We start from the raw sequence: 16,718 nt of genomic DNA on the forward strand, positions 1-16,718 counted from the left end.
AGCCCAGATCTCTACGCCTGTGGGCATGGCAGTGGAGCCACTGAAGCTTCAGACGGCAGCTCTAGACCGCATGGAGCCCAGATCTCTACGCCTGTGGGCATGGCAGCGGAGCCTCTGAAGCTCAGTGGAGGCCACTCGACTAGGCTGCTATCTGCTTCCTTCTTTCAGACGGCAGCTCTAGACCGCATGGAGCCCAGATCTCTATGCCTGTGGGCACGGCAGTGGAGCCACTGAATCTCAGGGGAGGCCACTCGACTAGGCTGCTGTTAGTGGGCTTGCCCACCTGTCTTTCTCTTCTGTTTTCATTTTTACTGGAGTCCAGTTGATTTACAATATTGTGCGAGTTTCAGGTGTACAGCAAGGTGAATTAGTTACACGTACACACGTATCCACTCGTTTCAGATTCTTTTCCCACATAGGCCACCACAGAGTATTGAGTAGATTTCCCTGTGCTGTACAGCAGGTCCTTATTAGTTACCTAGTTTATATACAGTCGTGTGTATATGTCAACCCCAAGCCCCCAATTCATCCCTCCCCCGCCCTTACCCCCTGGTAACCATAAGTTTGTTTTCCATATTTGTGACTCTATTTCTGTTTTGTAGATAAGTTCATCTGTAGCCTTTTTTTTAGATTCTACATATAAGCGGTATCATATATTTGTCTTTGTCTGACTTACTTCACTCAGTATAACAATCTCTGGGTCCAATCATGTTGCTGCAAACAGTAAATGCTGGAGAGGGTGTGGAGAAAAGGGAGCCCTCCTGCACTGCTGGTGGGAATGTGAATCGGTACGGCCACTATGGGAACAGTACGGTAGAACTACCAGAGGATCCAGCAATCCCACTCCCAGGCATATATCCAGAGAAAAGCATAATTTGAAAAGACACATGCACCCCAATGTTCACAGCAGCACCATTCACAACAGCCAAGACACGGAAGCAGCCTAAGTGTCCACCGACAGAGGAATGAATAAAGAAGATGTGGTACATATATACAATGGAATATTACTCAGCCACAAAAAAGGACAAAACAATGCCATTTCCCCACCAATCTTGCTTCGCCTTCTCCAGTCCACCACGCCTCATATCTGAGATTACTTCCCCAAAGAAACTACCCCATACAGCCCTTGCCTCAGGGTTCTCTTTCTAAGGAACCTAGGCTAACAACATGCTCTTTAAGAATTTCTTCTGTCAAAGATTTTCCTCCCGAGTGGCAGGTAAGGATTATTATGGGTTTCATAGAGTCTCTTAGCTCTAATTTCAAGGAATAATCACAATAATAAATATTAACAATAACGAAAGTAGTTATTTATGGTAGTCTTCCTTACAGAGAATGAAACTTAAGATTCAGAGAGATTGAACTTTGTAGAAATCCCTTGTGGAAAGCCAGGATTTGACCCCAGTCTGCTTGAGCTCAAAGTTCTTACCACACAGGGGCTAGAAGTTTTCCTAGAAGCAGTATGAAGTCCAGGTACAAAGCCTGAGAACAAAATATTTTCTTCTGCAAAACAACGTTGCTACCATATTTTAACTCGTTGAACCTGTCATGATTGCAATACAATGTCTAGCACAGCAAGGTATTTAAGGTCATGTTGGAATTTCACGTATAGTTAACTACTGAGTAGGAGCGATTATCTAAGATAGTCATAGGGCGCCAAAGTGAGTCTAAGAGCACGGTGGTCAATATAGGGAAAACCGTGCGTGTACGTCTAATGTGTGTATGTGTGTGTCTTTGTGTCTGTGTGTGTCTGTACTTCTGAGTGTATGTGAGGGAGAGACAGTCAGAGGAAGAGACAGAGAAAAAAAGGGAGGAAGGGAGGTAGAGAAGGACAGAGAGAGAGAGAGATTTTGAACCTCCAGCCCTAAAGCCAAAGGCCAAATTGTAATTAGGTTTTGTAGTCCGTTGTTTCATATTCTCAAAACCGTCACACTCCATTTATGTGAACAGTCAAGAGCTTCCTCAGATGCTGGTTCCGAGCCAGCTTCACAGTGAGTGTGATTGTACAGGGAAGGATACAAAAGCTTTGCCTTTACAAAACTAGGAGATGTCAATGCCCCGACTTTACCTCCTTTAATGCTGTGATTGGGGGTGACGGTGGTTGTCTGCAAGTAATGGTGCTGTTGGATTTTGTTGTTACTTTTTTGTTGTTTTGCGTTTTTATTTTGTTTCTGAAATGAGCATCAGTTTAAAGGTTTCCAGGGCGCTAGTCTTTGAATCAGAAAACCTACATTGAAGTTCTCTCAATTACTTAATGTAGCTCTGAATAACAGTCATAGCAGAAATAGTTGTACTGGTAGAAGAAGTAATAATTAAAACCAACGAATGCTTATTGACCATAAATTATGTGCCAGGCATTCTGTTAAATGCATTACATGTGTCAGCTCATTTAAATTCCCTCAATAACGTTAGGTGGTGAATACTGTTATTGTCACCATTGATGAGATGATTTATTAAATACAACTAAAGGTAGAGATATTAACTCATCCAAAGTCACACAGCCAGCATGTAGGATACTCAGGACCCAAATGAGTCTCCATGCTCCTAACCCTTTTCTATTCTGCCGCCTTATGGAACACTGAGCTTCAGTTTGCTTACCCATAAAACAGAGCTGGTCCTCCTTTCTCCGTGTAGGTGTTGCTGCAGTCAGGGTCTTTCTTTTAAGGAGGTGGAGAGAGGATGAATGATACCATATATCAGATTGGAAACTCTTCCTTGAAACCCACAAGCTAGACTGGCATTTTGGAACGTCATTTTTGTAATAGATGAAAATGTCGATATGAGACAGATGTGGAGCACAGCGGGTTATGCTCAACTTAGTAACTTTCCACTGCACTGGGGGACTGTCCACTGCCCACCCTGGCCTTTCTGATTTTTCTGACACATCTCAATCACAGTCACACCTCGAGAACTTTAGAGTCGGAACTTTTAGTCGTAGGGGAGACTTTTAGTAAAGTCAAATTGGTTGAAAGTAGTAACATGTCCTCTCTTGGCCCAAGAGGTTGTCAAGCAGTGGTGGGCAGCGGGGGTGTGGACAGAGCTTGGAAGCGTGGACTGGGCTGTCCGCACGCGAGCCTGGGGGCCTCCTCAGGTGGTGGAAGCAGCCAGAGGTGAGAGGAGAAGGAAAAACAGGCTGATTTAGGGGTGGGGCTGGCCCTCCCCATGCTGCCAGCTCTCCCCATGCTGCCACGTGTCAAGGAAGAGCGCCCAAAAGTTCAAGGTATTCTAAATGTCAAGCAAGCCTTCCAGGTTGTTAGGGAGGCTTATCTGTCAAGGTGGGATTATAGAAAATATTGTATTAATGGTTTGTAAGCTTGATTTTTAACTTTCAAGTATTTAGATGGGGGCCTACGGCCCGGACCCCAGTGAGAGGAGGGCGTGGCCTGGGTATCGCTATTAACGGCTTCCCTCTATCCTCAACAAGCGGGCTCCTTTTCGCCCTTCAGGTGCCTGCATACATGGTATCTTCTGAGAAAGGCCATCTCTGGCCACCCTGCTCTGCACAGCCCTCCCAACACAAGCCGGCCCCTCTCTACTTCTTTCCTGTTTTATCCACAGCCCTTGCATTATCCGCTTTGTGGCTTATGGTACCTCCAGGCCAGCGTGTTTCCTCCTTGGAAGCGAACATCTTGTTTCACTTCTTCATGGCTGAGTTCCTAGTGCCTAGAAACCCAAAATAAGTGTTCCATAAATATCTATTTGATGAGAGAATAATGGATAAATTGATAAATAAAATATATGTATATATCCACACTTTTGTCTTAATAATAATAAAGAGCTGTATTGTGTCTGATGCTTTTTTATAATTTTTATTTTATATTGGACTATAGTTGATTTGAAACGTTGTGTTAGTTTCGGGTATGCTGCAAAGTGATTCAGCTATACATATATCTATTCTTTTTCAAATTCTTTTTCCACTTAGGTTTATTACAGAATATGGAGCAGAGTTCCCTGTGCTACACAGTAGGTCCTTGTTGGTTATCTATTTTAAATATAGTAGTGTGTGTATGTTAATCCCGAACTCCCAATTTATCCCTCCCTGATGCTTTATTTAATGTCAGTACACAATCCTCTCTTATTCCTTTTGGACTTGATAGCCAGCTCATTATAGAGTTAACAGCACCAAACAGTTATTTTGAGAATGGAGCAGGAAACAGAAGCAACCGATATGGGAATAAACAGTTTGTCTTATGTTAAACAAAATGGCAAACAAAATAGTTTTACCCGTCCCTCTCCCAGTCCCTTTCGGACCTAAGGCAAAGCGAAACATGAATTTTTTTGGCCCTATAAAAGGATGTTACGCTTGTTACGAGTGTTACACATATGCTGATTCTTCCCTGAGACTAAAGAAAGTGCTGGGTATGCAGAATTCAGCAATGACACGGTCAAGGTCCAGAGTTTCTTACATTAATAATTTGAACCTCATTTCCTGAGAAAATATACACATTGTCTCAGATCTTAAAATAGTTTATGTATTTCAGTAACTCCATAATTATTATTTTTTTATGAATTTATTTTATTTATCTATTTTTGGCTGTGTTGGGTCTTCGTTGCTGCGCACGGGCTTTCTCTAGTTGGGGCGAGCAGGGGCTACTCTTGGTTGTGGTGCGCGGGCTTCTCATTGCGGTGGCTTCTCTTGTTGCGGAGCACGGGCTCTAGGCACGCGGGCTTCAGTAGTTGTGGCACGTGGGCTCAGCAGTTGTGGCTCGCAGGCTCTAGAGCGCAGGCTCAGTAGTTGTGGCGTATGGGCTTAGCTGCTCCGCGGCATGTGATATCTTCCTGCACCAGGGCTCGAACCCGTGTCCCCTGCATCGGCAGGCGGACTCCCAACCACTGTGCCACCAGGGAAGCCCACTGAATGTTATTTTTAAATGCCAAATATTATACTTATATATATATTTCATATCAATATTCCTACAAATTATATTTAGGTAAATAAATATATTTTGAAGGAAGAGAGATTTGGGATTCGGGGTATGTTTAATAATCTATTTGTTTCTGTCATTGTTGATAAAAAACATTCCATTTCAATACTTTGTAAAAGCATACACATGGAGCAAGCAACCTATTTATTCCTTAGTCCAAATTAAAACTGGTACATAATTGCCATATCTTCAGTTCTTAGAAAACAGAGCTTTGAACCTATACAATCATATCCTGTTGAAATGAAATTAACTGAGATTCAGTAAAGACTGCTTCATGCTCAGTAAATTCAACTCATTGTCTTAAATACACCAGCTTACGTACGATCCCCATTTCCCCTCCTAGCTACTTTACTCCCCTTCTTTTCTCCTTTTGAACTGCTGACCCGAGTTAGTAGCCAAACATAATAATACAGTGTTTGATCCTCTGGAAACCCATAAAACTACAAACCAGCAACCACCAGGATGTTGGCAGAATTTCTGTGGACAGCAACCAGCAGGGGACTTTTTTCTGGAAATGAAGCAGTACGTTGCGAGTATTGATACATCAGTAAGGAAGGTAATACCTTCTGCCAGGCCCTGTCCCCACCTCACTCTTACAACCATTTGAGATGGGGAGAGAGAATTCATCTTTTAAAAGACTAAAGCCTTCTTTCTTTTAGTTTTTATTATTTAAAGTCCTCTCCTTCGATTCATTTTAGAATTCATTCTGCCGATTTTTATTAAGCACTGATGGACTTGTAGAGCCCTGAGCTAAGTACTATAAAGGATAAACATATAAATGAAATGCACCCTCTACATTCCTTCAAGAATAATAAACGCTAACAGCAACTTTAAGTTCTCAGGTAGTGAGGGACTCTCTCCTGCTACCACAGAAACATTTGGTTAATGATACTGCTGAATGCAAATGAATCCAAATGAAAGGAAGGGAAGTTCCCAGGTTCCAGAAATAAAGAGGCAACTGCAGCTAGAGAGAGCAGCTTACAAGCACTTACCACAGGGACCCCAGAAACTAACAGAACAGCTAGGCCGTGGAGACTGGGACTGGGATTTTTTTTTTTTTCAATTTTTTTTTTTTTTGCGGTACGCGGGCCTCTCACTGCCGTGGCCTCTCCCGTTGCGGAGCACAGGCTCCGGACGCGCAGGCTCAGCGGCCATGGCTCACGGGCCCAGCCGCTCTGCGGCATGTGGGATCTTCCCGGACCGGGGCACGAACCCATGTCCCCTGCGTCGGCAGGCGGACTCTCAACCACTGCGCCACCAGGGAAGCCCGGGGCTGGTATTTTAACTCATGGAGATGAACAGCAGAGGCTGCATTGACCTTGCATTAGATTGAGATTTACAGTTAAGCCTTACATCCGGCTAGGTCTGGGCTAGATTTAAATCTTCTATATGGGGTGGGCTAGCTAAGTCCTTTCATCAGCTTGTGTGTGTGGTAATGAGAATGTATATCTCTGCCTGAGCTCCTCTTAATGGGAAGACAAAATAAAGCATCCTATTGGAAGTTAAGAGTCTCAGACCAACACCACTGGTGTGGAGCAAAGTTTATGCAACCCACATGGTGCTTGTATCCCCCAAGGTGAGAAATCAGTGTAAAAGCAGGTCACTAGCCCTTGAAATCCTAGAAACAAACTGCAGAGCAAACTAAACGCACACATTTTCACTGAGAAAACGATCAACCTCTTCTGAGGATCGTTGCCACATCTTCTTGAGATCATGAATGTTGCACCTCACACACACAAAAAACCATTTCATGAGGTAGGGTCAGCAAACAAGAGGATGAGTATACAAGACTTGAAGTAACAGAATAATGTAAAAAGATATAACATAGGAAAGTGTCAAATAATGAAGGATATAAAATGAACAATGGAAACATGAGGAAAAAAAGACAGGCTGATTTATAGAAGGGGGGAGACCAGAATTAAAAAATGTAATCAAAGAAAGAAAAAAGATCATTGGACAAAACTAAGCTGCTGTTGATAAGAGAATTAATAATCTGGAAGACAGATCTGAGGACATTATCCAGAATGTAGCACAAAGAGAAAGGGAAATTCAGAATATAGGACATCAAGAGAAATAAGAAGGATAGAATAAGAAAGTATAAAAATGGCTACTAGGAATTACAAAAGGAGAAAAATGGGGAGAATAGAGAATAAATGAAATATTTAAAGAGAGTAAATGAAAATTTTCCAGAATTTCTGAAACAGATCATCTTCACATTTTAAAATCACAGTCTGATATCTGGTTAAAAAGGAGATTAAAGGAGTTCTGAGCCCAGTAGTAGAATATACTAATATTCCTGCAGATAACAATTATAATCAAGTAAAATGTAAAAGCAACTTTGAAGGCATTGCAGAGTGATGAAAAAGAGCAGGAAGTTGGGGACACTGGATCTTTGAAGGAAGGGAACCACACCGGGTGAGACCCCTATTTATACAACATGCTCCCCTGAGGGCATTTTCCATTGTACAAAGTAGTTGGGACTTGTCGCTCTATATGCAAAAATTAATTCAAGAAAAATAAAATATAAAGTTATAAAATAATGTAAAAGTTAAATCTAGAAAGACACATAGGAGGACATCTTCTCCACCTTAGAGTAGACAAGACAGGATGCACTAACCACGAAAAAAAAAGTAATTGATACATTGGACGTCATCAAAATGAAAACATCTCTTCTGACCACACCAGTAAGAAGATGAAAAGGCAAACCACAGCCCAGCAGAAAACATTTACAATTCACCTGAAAGAAAATCACTATATCAAGAATATAAAGAACTGTTTGCATCTATACAGACTTTTCTATCACATCTGATGTGAGTTTTGGTGGTTTGTGTCTTTCAAGGAAGTTGTCCCATTTCATCTAAATTGTCGATTCTTTTGGCATAAAGCTGTTCATGGTATTCCATAGTTACCCTGTGTGATTTCCCTTTGCATCCAACAACTGCACAATAATCTTTTCAAGCCCACATGAAATGTTTACCAAGATAAACTATATGTTGGACCACATGGACCAAACATCATATGCAGGATAATAAAACAGGTTTTAATAACTTTCATAGGTTTAAAATCATACATTGCCTGTTTTGAGACTACCATTAAACCAAATGGAAAGCAATAACAATAAAATATGTAGACGTCTAGAAAATTAAAATATTTTGTAATTAATCAACATCCTAAATAGTACACAGATCAAATGAAAAATAAGAAGGGAAATTAGAAAATATCTTGAACTGAACGGTAAGGAAAACATATCAAAGATTGAGAGATGCAGCTAAAGCAGTGCTTAGGAGGAAATGTATACCTTTAAATATTTAAAATCAATGTTTAAAATTGTAATAGTTTAAATCAACGTCTAAACATTAAAATGTTGAAAATCAATCATTGAGCTTCCAACTTAAGAATTTAGAAAAACAGGGGAAAATATAACACGAGATAAGTAGAAGAAAGGAAATAATAAATATAAGGATGAAATTCAATGAAGCAGAAAAAAAGAAAGAAAATTGGCAAAGCCAAAAGTTGGTTCTTTGAAAACTGTCATAAAATTAATAAACCTCTAGTTAACTAAGTATCTATTAAAAACTTGAGTTCCTAACCAGAAATACTCCCATAAAGAAATCCCTAGGCTCAAGTCATTTACTGATCAATTCTGAATAATAGCTAACTACTCCACGCTCATGTGTCGGAAGATTCAATATTGATAAGACGTAAATTTTCTACCCAATTGATCCATAGATTTCAACTATTCCAATATAAATCCAGGTAGGTTTTTCTGAGAAACTGAAAAACTGATTCTAAAATTTATATGGTCATGAAGACAAAGTAGAATAGAAAAAATCTTAAAAAGGGAATTCAAATATTTAAATTTCCTGATTTCAAGTCTTACTATAAAGCTACAATAATTCAGACAATGTGGTATTGGCATAAAGGATAGACACATAGATCAACAGAACAGAAGAGGGTCCAAAAGTAGGTCCATATATACTGTGGCTTGATTTTCTACAACAGAAGCAAGGTTGGAGGAAAAGGTTTGCCCAACAAGCAGCTATCTATGGAAAGAGAAAGAGAGAAAGGAAGAAAGAAGGGGGGAGGGAGGGAGGGAGGAAGGAAGAAGGAAAGGAAGGAAGGAGAAAGGAAGGAGGAAGGGAAGGAAGGAAGGGAGATAGGGGGAGGGAGGGTGGGAGGAGGGGGGGAGAGAGAAAGAACCCCAGGACTTCCCTCATATGATATGGAAAAAAAAAAAACCAGAACACCTCAAGATAGATCATAGACCTAAATGTTAAGAACCAAAACCAAAACCTTTAGAAGAACAGTTGTTAAATCTCAGAGGCAAGCGCAGAGGTGTGTGATATAATTTTCTGTATTCCTCTGAATATGTGAAGCATTCTATTTAATAATTTAACTTTAACAATTTTTTTATCTTCTTCAATTTCTGAGCCAAATTGTGGCATGTCTTGCTGACTTCTCTCTTAAATAAAGTATTCCCTGGGATTCTGTCTTCAGCTTTTTTGCCTTGTTTCAAGCACTTTTGCTGAAAGTTCACAGTTCTTACTAGATGTCACTCTTTCCCCGTATGGTGACAACCACCCATACGGCTCAGGAATGATTAGCTCTGAACTCCGGATTCATTCAGCCAATTGCCAATTAACTGTTTCCACCCAGACATCACATGGACAAATAAGATTCACCTTATCCTAGTAGAGCTGAATAACCGCCTCTTCCACCTATGCCTCTTGTTTGTTTAAAGGCACTGCATCACAGAGCTGATCTAAAGCTCGAGAGATCTCTAGACTCCTACTGAATATTTTCCCTTTATCACCACATCCAAAGAGTCATGAAGTAATGGTGATTTTAGCTTCCAATGTTTCATGAAATATTTTCACCTTCCAGTTTCTGCTGAAATAGAGTTAGTTTTTTGTTTTTGTTTTATCAAACCTAGAAAATGTGCCCTAAATGGTCTTTTGAGGCCATGTCTTCCACACTTACAGGTTTATAATACGTCCTCCACTCTGCCATTAGACCTATTTTTAAAATTTTTTTGGTCACAATCTGATGCTAACCTACTATTCAGTCCTTTTTCATAAACCTTCATGCCTAACACTCCAGCCTTGCAAAACTACTCTGTTATCCACTAAATACACTGTTTCATGCCCTGATATGTGGCTCCCTATATTTTAAAACCTTTCCTTCCCTCACTATCAAATATCAATTTGTCTTTTAGTTCCCTGCTGAAATTTCTCCTTCATAAAACCTTCCTAGCTTCCTTAGACAGACTGAGCCACTTTTTTCTCTATTCCCATAGTATTTTTGTGAATATTTCTAACTGTGGTACTTATCACTGTACCTTAATGGCTGCTTCTCTGCCTCTCTTTTCTGATAGAATTTGAACCTACCACTGGCAAAACCTAGGTCTCACTTACAATGACAATCCTGAATACAGGCCTGGGGCTTAATCAGTACTCAAAACATGTTGAATAAGTTAATATAAAAGAATGAATTAAGAAACACAAATCCTTGGGAGTTTCTTGGTGGCCTAGTTAGAATTCTGGGCTTTCAATGCCATGGCCCGGGTTCAATCCCTAGTTGGGGAACTGAGATCCCGCAAGCCTTGTGGTGTGGCCAAAAAAAAAAAAAAAAAAACCCAAAAAACCCACAAATTCTTTTATTGTCCTTATAGAGGCATCTCTATCTCACAGTCAAAAATGTTCCTTTGCCATTAACTTTGAAGATCAAAATTACTGAGATATTTTCATGGATGAAAGTCTTTAGAACTTTAGCTATCCTGGAAAGGAGACGGGAATTAACATTTATTTTACCTTCTACAGACGAGCCATTGTGCTCCACGATTTAAATGTGTTATCTCATTTAATCCTCCCAGCAACCCTTTAAGATATGAGTTTCAAAGAAGTGACTGAATTAGATTAGGTTTGGCCAAGACTAACAGAAAATGTAATAGTGGTTTAAACTACCATCAGGGACTCAAGGCCCTTCAACCTTGCTACATTACCATTTTCTACATCTTGGTCCAAGATGATCATTCTAGCCCTGGAAGGAAGGAAAAAAAGAAAAAGTACATGGTTCCTCCTTCCAGGAAGTTATACCACAGTTTTCACTTATATATACCACTGGTTGGAACTTACTTAATTGGGACACATTAACTGCAAGGAAATCTTGGAAAGGTAGTGTTTTTATTTAATTTTTATTTTATAGTGGAGTATAGTTGATTTACAATGTTGAGTTAGTTTCAGGTGTACAGCAAAGTAATTCAGTTATATATATATACATATATCCATTCTTTTTCAGGTTCTCTTCCCATATGGCTTATTGAAGAGTTTTGAGCAGAGTTTCCTGTGCTGTACAGCAGGTCCTTGTTGATTAGCTATTTTATATCTAGTAGTGTGTATATGTTAATCCCAAACTCCTAATTTATCCCTCCCCCCGCCCTTTCCCCTTTGGTAACCATAAGTTTGTTTTCAAAGTCTGTGAGTCTGTTTCTGTTTTGTAAATAAGTTCATTTGTGTCAGCTTCTTAAAATATTCTACAATATGAGTGATATCATATGATATTTGTCTTTCTCTGTCTGACTTAACTTCACTCAGTGTGACAATCTCTAGGTCCATCCCTGTTACTGCAAATGGCACTATTTCAATTTCTTTTTTTATGGCTGAGTAATACTCCATTGTAAATACGTACTACATCTTCTTTATCCATTCCTCTGTCGATGGACTCTTAGGTTGCTTCCATGTCTTGGCTATTGTAAATAGTGCTGCAATAAACACTGGAGTGCATGTATCTTTTCGAATTATGGTTTTACCCAGATATATGCCCAGGAGTGGGAAAGGTAGTAGTTTTAGATGTGCGTGAGCCTAGATGAAAACTGGCATATGTATGGGGGTTTTATTTCCATAGACGAAGGATAAAAACAGATTTTGGGTGGTTAAATTAGTGTATCTGCCCTGATAAAACCAGCATTCAAACATATATCTGTCAGACTTCAAAACACATGCTCCCAATCTGGTGATCCTGACCCGTCTCTTCTATTCTAAGTCATCTCATTTTACCAAGCCCTTTCCTTCTTTGTTAAACAGTGAACATTTATTTCAATCTGTATGTTTCAGATCCATGCACACTTGGCACATAAAAATACGTATGAGGTCAGAGATGAGGAAAACCCAAATTGATGTCTAAAAAAACCCTGAGTTAATTTTATAAACATTTTTCATCTTCTTTAAAGCATGAACTTACTCTTGGTTAAAAATTTCTAGTCACAGAATTAAAAGAATCCAACATAGTTTTAAGGTTCTCAAGTGGTCTCCCTTAGGATGAAAGAAACTGGTAATTGGCTAAGAAAACCCCACTCAACTTAAGTAATTCGGATTTTATTAGGAAACATTCATTCTTTTGTGAATTCCTTACAGCAAAGTGAAACAGTGAGAGGCTCATGGTTTTCATCTGTGTTGTTCTAAATCACTATTTAGAAAAAGAAAGATTAAAGAAAAAGCTAAATCTGGTCAAAGTTACCCCAAATGAGGAAATCCTCTTCGTGGGTGAAACACATAAGCCCTGCAAAACCATGTTTTATCCTAGACTTAGAGGTTCTTCAAACTCTTGCAGGAAAGGTATTAGAAAGACAAGTCTGTAAGTGTCAACACAAAGAAGTACAGTAATACCTCGTTTTATTGTGCTCTGCTTTACTGCACATCGCAGAGACTGTATTTTTTTACAAATTGAAAGTTTGTGGTAACCCTGCGTCAAGCAAGTCTACGGGCGCCATCTTCCCAACAGCATTTGCTCACGTCGTGTCTCTGTATCACATTTTTGGTACTCGTGCAGTATTTCAAACTTTTTCATTATTATTGTATTTGTTATGGTGATCAGCGAGTGGTCATCTTTAACGTTACTACTAGGACTTGCTGAAGGCTCAGATGATAATTAGCAATATTTTTAAATTAAGGTATGTACACTGTTTTTCAGACCTAATGCTCTTCCACACTTAACAGACTACAGTATAGTGTAAGTATGCCTTTTTTGTTTTTTTTTTTTGCGGTACGCAGGCCTCTCACTGTTGTGGCCTCTCCCGTTGCGGAGCAACAGGCTCCAGACGCGCAGGCTCAGCGGCCATGGCTCACGGGCCCAGCCGCTCCGCGGCATGTGGGATCTTCCCGGACCGGGGCACGAACCCGTGTCCCCTGCATCGGCAGGCGGACTCTCAACCACTGCGCCACCAGGGAAGCCCTAAGTATGCCTTTTATATGCACTGGGAAACCAAAAAATCTGTATGACTCAGTTCACTGCAACATTCATGCAGTGATCTGGAACCGAACAGGCAGCTTCTCCAAGGTCTGCCTGCAGTGGTTCCAGATGTGAACAGACACATTAACATGGCCTTAAATGAGAACAAAATGGAACTGGAGGCCAATGATTTTGTTTCGGTAGTAATGTTACTTAGGATGAGCTGCCTGGGAAGGACGAGGGGATAGATCACTAGCTGTAGGCTGTCTCTATTCCTCTGTTGGCTTGTTTACTTCTTTGAAAGATGATCTGCACAGGAAGCATCTTATAATACCTCCTGCAGCGTTAAAGAAAACAAAAGACCCTAACGAAGCCAGTCAACATGCATCCAGAGATAAATTTATCTCTGGTAAACTGGTAAATCCATTACATGATGTGGAAAAGGAGAATAAAGGCAGCGGATGGAATTAAGGTTACCCATCTGCTGATTATCCTGGCTTACTCCGGTGTGCTGGTTATAATCACAATGTCCTTAAATATGGAAGAAGAAGCAAAAGAGTCAGCATCACAGTGACAGGACATGAGAAAGACTTGACCAGCCACTGCCAGCTCTGAAAATGGAAGGAGGAATGTGGGTGGCCTCTAGAAGCTAAAAAGCTAAGAAACCAGGTTTTCCCCTATAGCCTCCAGAAAAACAAACAAACAAAAAATGCAACCCTGCCAACCCCTCGACTTTAACCCAGTGGAATCCACTTCAGACTTTGACCTCCAGAACTACAGTATGATGAATTCGTATTGTCACGGAGTTGGCGGTAATGTGCTACAGCAGCCAGAGGAAATTAATAAATCCCCTAGGTGTGTTACCAATTCCTGGACACACTCTCATTTTGGATGGAAAGATTGCTTCTTCTTACTACATACAGTTCCTTCCTCAGAGTTTTAGAGAGCTCCTGACTCTAGCACATCCAAATAACTGATGTCACATACACATGGAGCCTTCCTAAGAGAATGTTCTCACCTAGTGTCCCAGGATCTCACAAGCAGCACTTCTAATTTCTATGTGTTACTTTCAAATAAACAAATTAGTGTGGGTTGCCTATAATTTTATGAAATTAAAAATGAAAGTGAAAATGCCAATTAGTTTCTAGAATCTCAACTTGCAAAGGACATAAGTTCTTTTGAGTTATGAATCAGTAAATAGTATCGGAAGCGACTGAGGCCCCCAAATGGATACTGGTGGGTTTTTTTCTTTTGATGTTACCTTTTTGTGCTTTTCAAATCAACTTTTTTTAAACATCTTTATTGGAGTATAATTGCTTTACAATGGTGTATTAGTTTTTGCTTTATAGCGAAGTGAATCAGCTATACATATACATATATCCCCATATCTCCTCCCTCTTGCATCTCCCTCCCACCCTCCCTATCCCATTCAAATCGACTTTAATTACTAGTTGAAGCTCGGCTGAATTAGGAAGTTTGCAGTAACCGGAAAATAAACAAGTTGAAGGTGAAGATTTTTGACTACTGAATACTAAAAATACAAAATTCAGGGCTGCTTGGTAGAGGATGAAGTCTATCCATTTAAGCTGATGGATCTCCATTCCCTGGAGGAGTGTTAGGAGTATGACAGACACTGAAGAAGTATTTGCCGAATTAATTAGGTGAAATATGACCCTTTCTCTCCCGAGATCTATGATTCATTGATTATCACAGAGTCAGAGTAAGAAAGCAATTGGAGGTACTTAAAGCATGTGCCACAGGTAGGAGAGCCAGACACCAGTGTGATCACACAGAAAATCCCCCCAAAGTACTTTATTTCAGGCTGGTATTTTTAACGAAGAAGCAAACCCAGTGTTTCTCTACTCTTTTTAGCATCTTCTTTTTGGGGTACACATAAGTTGAAGCTTTTCTACTGAATTTCAATTCCAGTTTGAAAAAGATATGCTGTGGAATAAGCTTGTATTTGTGTGTGTAAATATATATATATTTTTTAAACTTTGCATACAGTAAAAGTCACTCTCTGTGGTACATAGTTCTGTGAGATTTGATGCTCAAAGTTTTAGCATGTCCCCAAATTCCCTCACACTGGCCCTTTGCAGTCAACTGATCCACTCATAATTCCCAGGCAACCATTGATCTGTCCTTCCTCCTTATAACTTGGCCCTTTTTAGAACGTCTTAGAAATTGAATCATAGGGGACGCATGCAGCCTTTGGGGTCTGGCTTCTCTCACATAGCAAGATGTATTTGAGATTCATCCTTGTTGATTAGCACATCAATTTAATCGTGTGGATGTAACCCGGTTTGTTTATCCAATCACTGAATAGAAAACATCTGGATTGCATCCGGGTTTTGGCGATTATGAAAAAACTGCGAAGACCATTCGTGTACAGGTTTTCCTGTAAACCCCAATTTTGATGTTTCCTGGGTAAACATCAAGGATTAAAATTGCTGGGTCATATGGTAAATATGTGTTAAACTTTAAAAGAAGTTGTCAAATTACCGCCCGACATGACTGCAGCATCTCGCATTTCCATCAGCGAAGTGGGAACGTTCCTGTTGCTCCACACCGTCACATCCCTTGATATTGTATCATGTTTTGTTTGTGTGCAGGTTTTTAAATTTTAACCCATCTAACAGTCAGAGAAGGGTAAGGGTATTTCTTTAGATAATTATAAAGAAAAATGATTTTGCTGATTCCCAGACACCTTGCACGGTCATCCAGGCTTGGCTTCTGAGAGAAAGCGTATCTTAAAGACATGTCTCAAATGACTAGTTGTAACTCCATAATAATGGTTCCAGTTTTACCCTAAACTATAGTCCAGGATACAGGCCTTTAGAAATACTTCTCAATTTTAGTGACAAGTTCAAATAGCACTTAACTAACGGTCAAAGTCAAGGATTTGATTCTCAAATGGTCAATACCATCTCTTTGTCCTTTGGGCTATCCCCGAACCCACTCTTCTCTTTGCAAATGCATTCTTTCTGTTATCAGAGGCATGAGGAAGGCCTCTCAGTAGTTCATGGGAAAACCAGTCTATTTCTGTTATTTAGAAAAGTAAACCCAAAGTTGCCTTTCTGTCCACAGTGGCATCTTCTTAATATAGGAAGAGTAGCAATACTCAAAATGAGAAGGGTTGAAGACTGTAAGAAAATGGAACACGTTTGAAGTGCCAAACATGATCACCGGGCACTGAGAGCATTTAAATTTCCACCCAACCCCATTCACTTAATACTACTGAGTCAATGACACATGAATTACCCTTAAGTTCTTTTTCTTTAAGGCCTATCTCAATTAAGTCGTTTCCTCCCAGCTTTGAACTTTTAAGGGAAAAGAGAAAGATAAAATCTGTGGGTTACTTTTGCAACAAGTTGTTCTTTCGCAATGAATTTTCCATGACATCTGTTTAGGAAAATCTCAGAATACACCAAAATGAGATAATGATGGGGTTTTATATTTATCAAAGGCTGCCTCACCCCCATGCACAAATAAACTAACTCCCCACTGTATGGAAGGACACTTTCACGTGCCCAGAGGCAGAGTCCATGAAAGGGAAACGAAGAAGAAGGG

The 16,718-nt window shown here is 40.0% G+C and overlaps 1 protein-coding gene across 7 annotated transcripts in view; it reads right to left on the bottom strand.

The window, feature by feature from the left end:
* Window positions 1–16,718, bottom strand: part of KCNJ16 (potassium voltage-gated channel subfamily J member 16) — a 144,244-nt gene that overhangs the window by 106,285 nt on the left and 21,241 nt on the right. For 3 of the 7 annotated variants that reach the window (XM_029211898.1, XM_029211903.1, XM_029211897.1), the window contains 2 exons: window positions 3,589–3,660; window positions 2,596–2,654 (listed from right to left, as the gene is read on the bottom strand). The exons of 3 other annotated variants lie outside the window; for them this stretch is intronic. The gene's annotated coding sequence lies outside the window, so the exon portion shown is untranslated. The remainder of the gene's footprint in view (window positions 1–2,595; window positions 2,655–3,588; window positions 3,661–16,718) is intronic. One more of the 7 variants, XM_029211906.1, reaches the window with a different exon arrangement.

Source organism: Monodon monoceros, unplaced genomic scaffold (assembly GCF_005190385.1).
Source record: "Monodon monoceros isolate NGI ecotype Baffin Bay Population unplaced genomic scaffold, NGI_Narwhal_1 Super_Scaffold_9, whole genome shotgun sequence".
In the NCBI taxonomy this organism is placed as follows: domain Eukaryota; kingdom Metazoa; phylum Chordata; class Mammalia; order Artiodactyla; family Monodontidae; genus Monodon; species Monodon monoceros.